Below are 7,280 nucleotides of genomic sequence, written 5' to 3'. Positions count from 1 at the left end.
GCGGAGGAAGTGAGCTGTGCACTTACCCGAGGGCTGTCAGAGTTTTCTGGTTCATGAGCCCATTTTGTTCAGGGATGTGTCCCCGGGGCCCAGACAGGGCCCGACAAGGTAGTCACCAGGTCACCTGAGTGGACAAGCAGCACATCAGCGGCCACTTGACGCCTACACCCGCTCAGCCGCACCCACTGGGGCAGCGTTTGTCTCGTCCCTGGAAAAACTGACTTTCCCTTTTTGCTAGATAAGGAAACTGAGGGTCTGAGAGGACCCGGCATTACTGCATGGAGGCTGCAGCAAGGCAGGAGGGACCTCCCACTGTGTGTTCCCAGCTCCAGTCCTGCCCCAGGCCAGGCTCTGGGGGCCACGAGCTCCGATGTTGGTAGTTTGTGACTGGACGTGTCCATCCGACCCACATCGCTGTCTCTGTGACCCCAGATGTGAGGGTCTGACCGCTCTGCATCCACTCTGTACAGCAGGCTCAAACGGCACGCTGAAGCCACACCATAGAACAGCCCATCAAACTGGGGGTGTGGGCGGGGGCTCTGGGAAGCCTACAGCCCAGAATCACAGACAGGCATTGGACCACCTTTCAGTTCCCTGCGGCCGGTGCATAACGCACCACAGGCTGGGCAGCTTAAAGCAAGAGGAATTCTTCCAGTTCCGGAGGCTGGAGGTCCGAAATCAAGGTGTCTGCAGGGCTGCCTCCCTCCGGAGGCTCTCTTGGAGGATCCTTCCTGCTTCTTCCAGCTTCCAGGGGCCCCAGGGGTTCCTTGGCTTACGGCCGCATCATCTCCATCTCTGCCTCTGTCTCTGCCTCCATCTCCAGGTGGCAGCTGCTTCTTGTATCTCTTCTGGCAGGGACACCAGCCACGTTGAATCAGGGCCCACCCCATTCCAGTGACATCACTGAACCTGATCACATCTGCAAAGACGCTATTTCCAAATAAGGTCACCTTCACAGGTGCCAGGGGTCAGGGCAGAACATGTCTTTTTGCGGGGATGGGGGCACAAGTCAACCGGTAGCGACCATACCGCTTCTTGTGTTTTTGATCAGGTGTCTCAGGAAGCAATTAGGATACTGCATGTGAAAATCGAATCCTCTGTCCTCTTCCAGTGTGAGAACTGGCAGCATGGGAGGCAGACGTAGCGGCCCCTCTTGCCTCGGCGCTGTGGACACTGCAGACTGGGGCCCTTGATCTGGCCCAGTGGTTCTTAGCGAGGAGTGGTTCTGCCCCGGGGACACCTGGCAATGTCCGAGGACAGTTGCAGTTGTCACAGCTGAGGGATGCTAGTGGTGTTAGTGGGTAGAGGCCGGGGTGCTGCAAAACATCCTGCAATTCACAGGCCAACCCCACAACAAAGAGGTGCCCAGCCTCAAATGTCATTGATGCCCAGGTTGGGAAACCCTCAATACGATCGTCTTGGCACAAGGCTGCTCTGTTAAAGACTACATTTCCCAGCCTCCTTTGCAGTAGGTATGGCTATGTGACCACATTCTAACCAATGGGATGTCAGCATAAGGACTATGCGCAACCTCCATTTGAGGATGCCCTGTGTTTGGCCAACCACACCCTCCCACCCACTGAGTAGACCTAGGTGGAAATGATGGCGGTGGCTGGAGCCAGAGCAGCCAACTGAGACCTCGAGGTGGGAGCTGCCTGCCAGGGATGGCCAAGGAGTGGAAGCCACCAGGATCCTCAGCTCCGCCAGGCCGTCATGCTGGCTCTGCCCAGACCTTGTGTGGAGAGAAATCAACCCCTAATTGTTCAAGCCTCTGTATTTTGGGGTCACCTTGTTACAGCAGCCTCCACTGTACCCTGACTCACTCACAGTCCTAAATCGCAGGCCAGCCCTGTTCTCTCCCATGACGAATTTCTGGTTTTAATCAGAGCCTTCTGGGAAGGGAAGACTTGAGAAGAAAACATAGCAGATCTCGCTGAGTTCGAGCCCACGGTGTCCAGGTTCCAACATAAACATTCCAGTGCTCTCGGCAGTGGCAAGCGTTGCTGGGCCCGCGCCCCGCTTTCCAGAAATATCTGGAGATGGGGTCACCATAGGAGGCTGGAGAAGCTGCATGGGGCCAGGGTGGATGTGAGCATTCTTAGCTTATTTTCCCAAACACGTCAAGGGCTCTTCTGCATTTTCCTATCTGAAAAAAGTCAAAGCCAAACGAAACGGAAAAACTCTCTGAACCCCCTCCAGCTTTGGAACATGTGCCCGCTGTGGTCGGATTCACAAATCATGGGTATGAAATTGCTCTTGTTTACCTAGCCATTCCCACCAGACAGGTTCCTGGATTGGAGGAGGGGGCAATGAGAGGGGAGGTGGGCGGCGTCAGGATGGAGAGGGCCGCCCCCGATGAGCACGTGGCGCCGCAAGCGGAACCTGGATGCTCCTCTTGCACAAGGCAGGCGGCGTCCTAGGGTACCGTCCCCTCTGGTGACAGTTAGGAACATGATCTGCGTCACTCTGTCTCCCCTTCTGATCCCAGCACGTAACTGGTGCTTGGCGATTGAGAGGCAGAAACAGAGGGGAAAGAATTTGACTTTAGGTGAGAAGCCAGACTAGGCAGCCCCCGGGCCTGGACTGCCTCACCCGCGAAGTGGGAACACAAGAGCCTTCCTCGTGGAGGGGTTCTGTGAAAGTCCGATCCACTCATTCATTCATTCATTCACTCATTCGTTCACCATTCTGGGTGCTGGGAGTAAGGGTGCCCATCCTGAGCAGCCCCCAGCAGCCGGACAGACATGGTTAACTGGGAGTCCCCAGGGAGCATGCTTTGGGGAAAGAAGACCCAGTGTGGAGCCAGGGCCCCCCGGGGGTCTGCTGGAGCGGGTGGTCACAGTGGAGGCGTCCACGTGGCAGCGAGGCTGGATGGGGCGGGGGCCTGAGCCTGGGCCCCAGTGGACTGGAAAGCTCCCTGGGGACCTGGGCTGTCGTATCTGCCCCCAGACGCCCCCATGTGCTCATCTGCAAAGTGGGGGCGTTGAGAGCAACCAACTCTCAGAGGTCCTGTGAGAGTGAAATAAAATGTGAGGCTTTCAAATCTGATGAACATCCTGACAACTTCCCAGAGCTCTCCAGAGATGAGAGCCTTAGAAGGGGTGACCTGGAGGCCTGGCCCCTGCGGGAGGCTCAGTGCCAAGTCCAGGGTCATGCTGGGGGCTGGAGCAGCCTGGCTGAGGGGGAAGGGGCGCCTCTGGGGGCAGTGGGGGACGTTTCCGGGAAGGAATCTGCTCGTCCAAGGAAGTCTCTCCACTACTGTCAAAGCTGTGTGTAGAAGCCCCCTCTCCAGGGAGCCCCTCCCGCTGCTCGGCCCCTCCAGTGGCCTCGCACATCCCTAGGAAGGCAGCCTGGAGCCCCCGCAGCAGGCCCTACGTCCCCACGGCCAGGACGGAGCCTGGCACAGAGGGGCACTGGGGCCATCTGTCAATGTCGCAAACTACCAAAGCTCTCCTGGGGTGCACTGGGCTGCTCAGAAGGCAGTGCGCTCCCGCGGCCCGGGGTGTGCCAGCGGGGTTGGGGTCCTGCCTGAAGGGACACTGCAAAGTGACTCACTCGGCGGGGACACAAGGTAGCAGCAAGCATCACGATGATAATGTCACCCGCGATACGCCGAGAGTTTGCTGAGTGCGGCGGTGGTAAGACCCTGGTTCTCTTTTGTTAGAATTTTTTTATTTGCCTAAGTAACTCGAGCTCTCGGAGCGAGCTAAACAATACGGGGATATATAAAGAAATCCTAACATCAACCCTGCTCTGAGGCCTCTTCTCTCCCACGAGCCAGGTCCCGAGAGCTGACAGGCGAAGGTGTTACCCTTCTTGGGCACCTGACAGAATCCCACTTAATCCTTCAGATGCTACTAGGAGGCTCGGAGAGGTAAAGCCGTTTGCTCCAGGTCCCCCCGCTGGTTAGAGGCACAAGCCAAGCAGGTGTCAGCTGCACCTCCGAGCCCTCCCAGGAGCCCCGAGTCCCCTGGCCCAGACTGGCTCCCCTCTCCTCCCTGGCAGCACCTACTGGCCTGCAGGAGGCACACATCCTCCCCACCAAATGGCCCGAGACTCCTGGACCAGTCCACCCAAGCCAGGGCTGACCAGCCCCCGTGGCCACACACCAGCCCCCACCTTCCAGCTCGGACTTGGCAGGGCTGGCTGGCAGTTGGAGCTCCTTCCACCAGACTCCCCGGCTCCAACAGAGCCTTCCTAGACTCAGGGGGCCTGCAAGGGCCCAGGAAGACCACCAAGTCCTGCTCCTCAATTCACAGGTAGGGAAACTGAAGCTCGGAAAGGGCAGGTGACTCGTCCAACATCACACAGTGACTCGCGACTGAGACAGGACTGTGGTGTGGCGACCCCTCGTGTCTAACCTGACAGTTTATGAAGTCCCACCGTGTCTACCACAGCCATTCACTCCTTCATTCGTCCCCCAAATGCCCACAGGCTCTGCATTCATTTCCCATTGCTGTTGTGACAAATGATCACAAACTTAGTAGCTTCTAACAACAAATTTATTATCTTACAGTTCCGAGTCCAGAGGTGTAAAATGGCCTAGTGGGGTTGGTTCCCCTTGGGGGTTCTGGGAAAGACTCTCTCTCATCTTTTCCAGCTTCTAGAGGCGCCCACATCCCGAGCTCGTGGCCCGCTCCGTGCATTACCCCGCCCCCTGCTTCCGTTATCACATCTCCTTTAACTCTGACCCCCTAGCCTCTCTCACCTAGAAGGACCCTTGTGGTTGCACTTAGGGTTCACTCAGAATCCAGGATAATCCCCCATCTCAAATCCTTAGCTTAATCCCATCAGTGAAGTCCCTTTTGTGATGTAAGGCTGCCGAGCCACAGGGTCTGGCTGTCGTGTGTGTGTGTGTGTGAGTTTTCCCACCACAGACTGGCACAATGATTCTCCAAGGGTGCAGGATAGGGCTGAGGACAGCAAATCAGCTAGGATGTGTCCGGTTGCGAGTTACGGAACCCTCCTCCCCAAAGGCCTTAAACAATGAGGTCACTGGTGTCCCCCTTGGCGGGAAGTCTGGCGAAAGGCTGGCTCCAGCATGGGTTCCTTTGGAAGCTCAAGGACAACATCGTCAGGGACACAGACTCTTTCCTCCTGTCGCCTTCATCTTCAGCTCCTCCTAACCCTAAGAGAGCTGCTGCAGCTCCAGGTGTCACATCCTCACACACACATGACCAAACAGGAAGGCAGCCAGTGAGTCTTCTCGCACATTTCTCACTTTTCATCACAGAGGTTTTATTGGTTGGGACTTGGTCATGTGACCTCTCCTCCAGTCACTGGGGAAGGGAAATGGGTCTACCTTAAAATAGGCTTAGAGGCATCATGATCTTCCCCCAGGGTTGGGAAGGGGTCCCCCTTTCCTGGGCACATCACTGCTCCTCCACCAGAACAAACCAGGTATGCAGGTGTATCAGTCACCTAGGCTGCATAACAAAGTACCACAACTTTACCAGCATAAAACAACACACATTTACTATCTCAGTTTCCATGGACCAGGAGTCCTGTGCAGGTGAACTGACCCCTATACTCATGGTGTGGAGGCTGAAATGAAGGTGTCAGCTGAGGCCATGTTCTCATCTGAGGCCCAGGGACCCCCTCTAGGCTCACACAGCTGTCAGTAGCATTCAGTTCCCTAAGGCTGTGTGGCTGAAGCCAGGGACCACTCGCCACTCCTAAAGACCACATTCAGGTCCTTCCCCTGCAGCTGCCATTCACATCAATGCTGCATTTTCATGGCCAGCAGGAAGGCACTTCTGATGCTTCATCGCCTTCTAAAGGGTCACCTGATCGGGTCAGGCCCACCCTGGATAATCTCCTTTGATTAACTCAAAGCCAACTGGTTAGGGGCTTTGTCAGGGCAGTGATGCCCCCACAGTATTCAGACTCAGGAGGAGGGGCTATCCAAGGGCCTGGAAACTGGGGGCCACCTGAGAGTCTCCCCTACTGCAGGGGGCAAGGAGGAGGTGAGTGCTGGCCACTGGGCACATGGCTGGTGTGGAACCTTTTGGACAGGCTGCTGCCTCCTTACCCTCCAGTCTGAGCAGAGCCCCTACTCCTTCTAGAAAGTTCTCCCTGAGCCCCCGAGCAGGTCAGAAGCCCCTTCTTCCATCTCCTGGCATCTCCCCGGAGGTCAGGGACTAGGCCTCACACCCTCGGCTGGGCCTGAGTGGTGCCAGGCACTGCCCACACTCAGCACAGAGGAGGTGCCCCCCAGATGTCTGCCGGATGAAAACTGAGTCCTCACGTTACCGGGAGGAGACGGGAGGCAGCATGATGACAGTGGGACAGGGGACCACGCTGGCCTGGGCTCGTACCCACATGGGATCTTCAGCAACCCAGGCCTCCACCCGCATCTACAGGATGGGACAACCACACAGCACACACCCGGAAGGGACGCAAAGAGTGAGGCGGGCCCACCACCCACGGACTGTGAAGGACAGGACCTGGCCTAATGGTGGCTTCCATGAGCACTGCTGATGGGCAGGGGTGCCAAGGGCCGGCGGGTGACCAGAGGAGAAGCTGTAAGGTGACACTTCTCAGGGAAGTGACTCCAGGAGACGCCACATGGCTGCCTGGGGCCATGGAACCCTGTGTGGGGTTCTGAGGATGAGCCTGGCATGGAGGGGCATGGAGCCGAGCCTCCCACCTGCGCAGGTGAGTGACAGGCAGAGGCAGGAGCAGGCGTTCCAGGCCCAGGGGGTGACAACGGAGGCAGAAGCACGTCTGGACACCCCAGGCTACGAGTTCTGCACACATCATCCTGGAGAACCTGCACATCTGCCATACAGAATGGGCTCCGTTATCCCCATCCACAGGCCATGCTGGCTCGGAAGGTGAAGGCGGCTTCCTGAGGTCATGTGGGGACACCTGGTCAGCCCGAGCCCAGAGTCCAGGTCAAGGCCAGGCCCCGAGGGGCCTCAAACGCCAGGCTCAGGCATCCGGGAAGCAGCAAGCCCCTGAGGGAGGACCAGTCAGGCCCAGAGCTGGTAGGCAGAGGGGACCCCTGAGAAGGCAGCCGGGACAGGCGGAGGGGGGGTACAAGCTTGAACCCCAGAGGGCCCTGGGCTGAGCGGGGTTCGCAGCTGGTGCTCAACAAGGCCCACTGCTTTAACCCACTACAGTCACTGCCAGTCCAGGACCATCCCCCAAGCCCTGCTTTCCCCAGAGGGACTTCCGGCAGCTCTGGAAGAACTCAGCTGTGCAAACCCATCAATGTGATCAATATTGCAATGGATTCAGTCTGCAGGTTAGTCCAGGAGAGCCAGGCCTGGGCCGGT

The sequence above is a fragment of the Vicugna pacos genome, chromosome 2, assembly GCF_048564905.1.
Source record: "Vicugna pacos chromosome 2, VicPac4, whole genome shotgun sequence".
Taxonomy (NCBI): Eukaryota; Metazoa; Chordata; class Mammalia; order Artiodactyla; family Camelidae; genus Vicugna; species Vicugna pacos.
The sequence above is the reverse complement of the archived record's forward strand: the minus strand, read 5'-3'. Positions refer to the sequence as shown.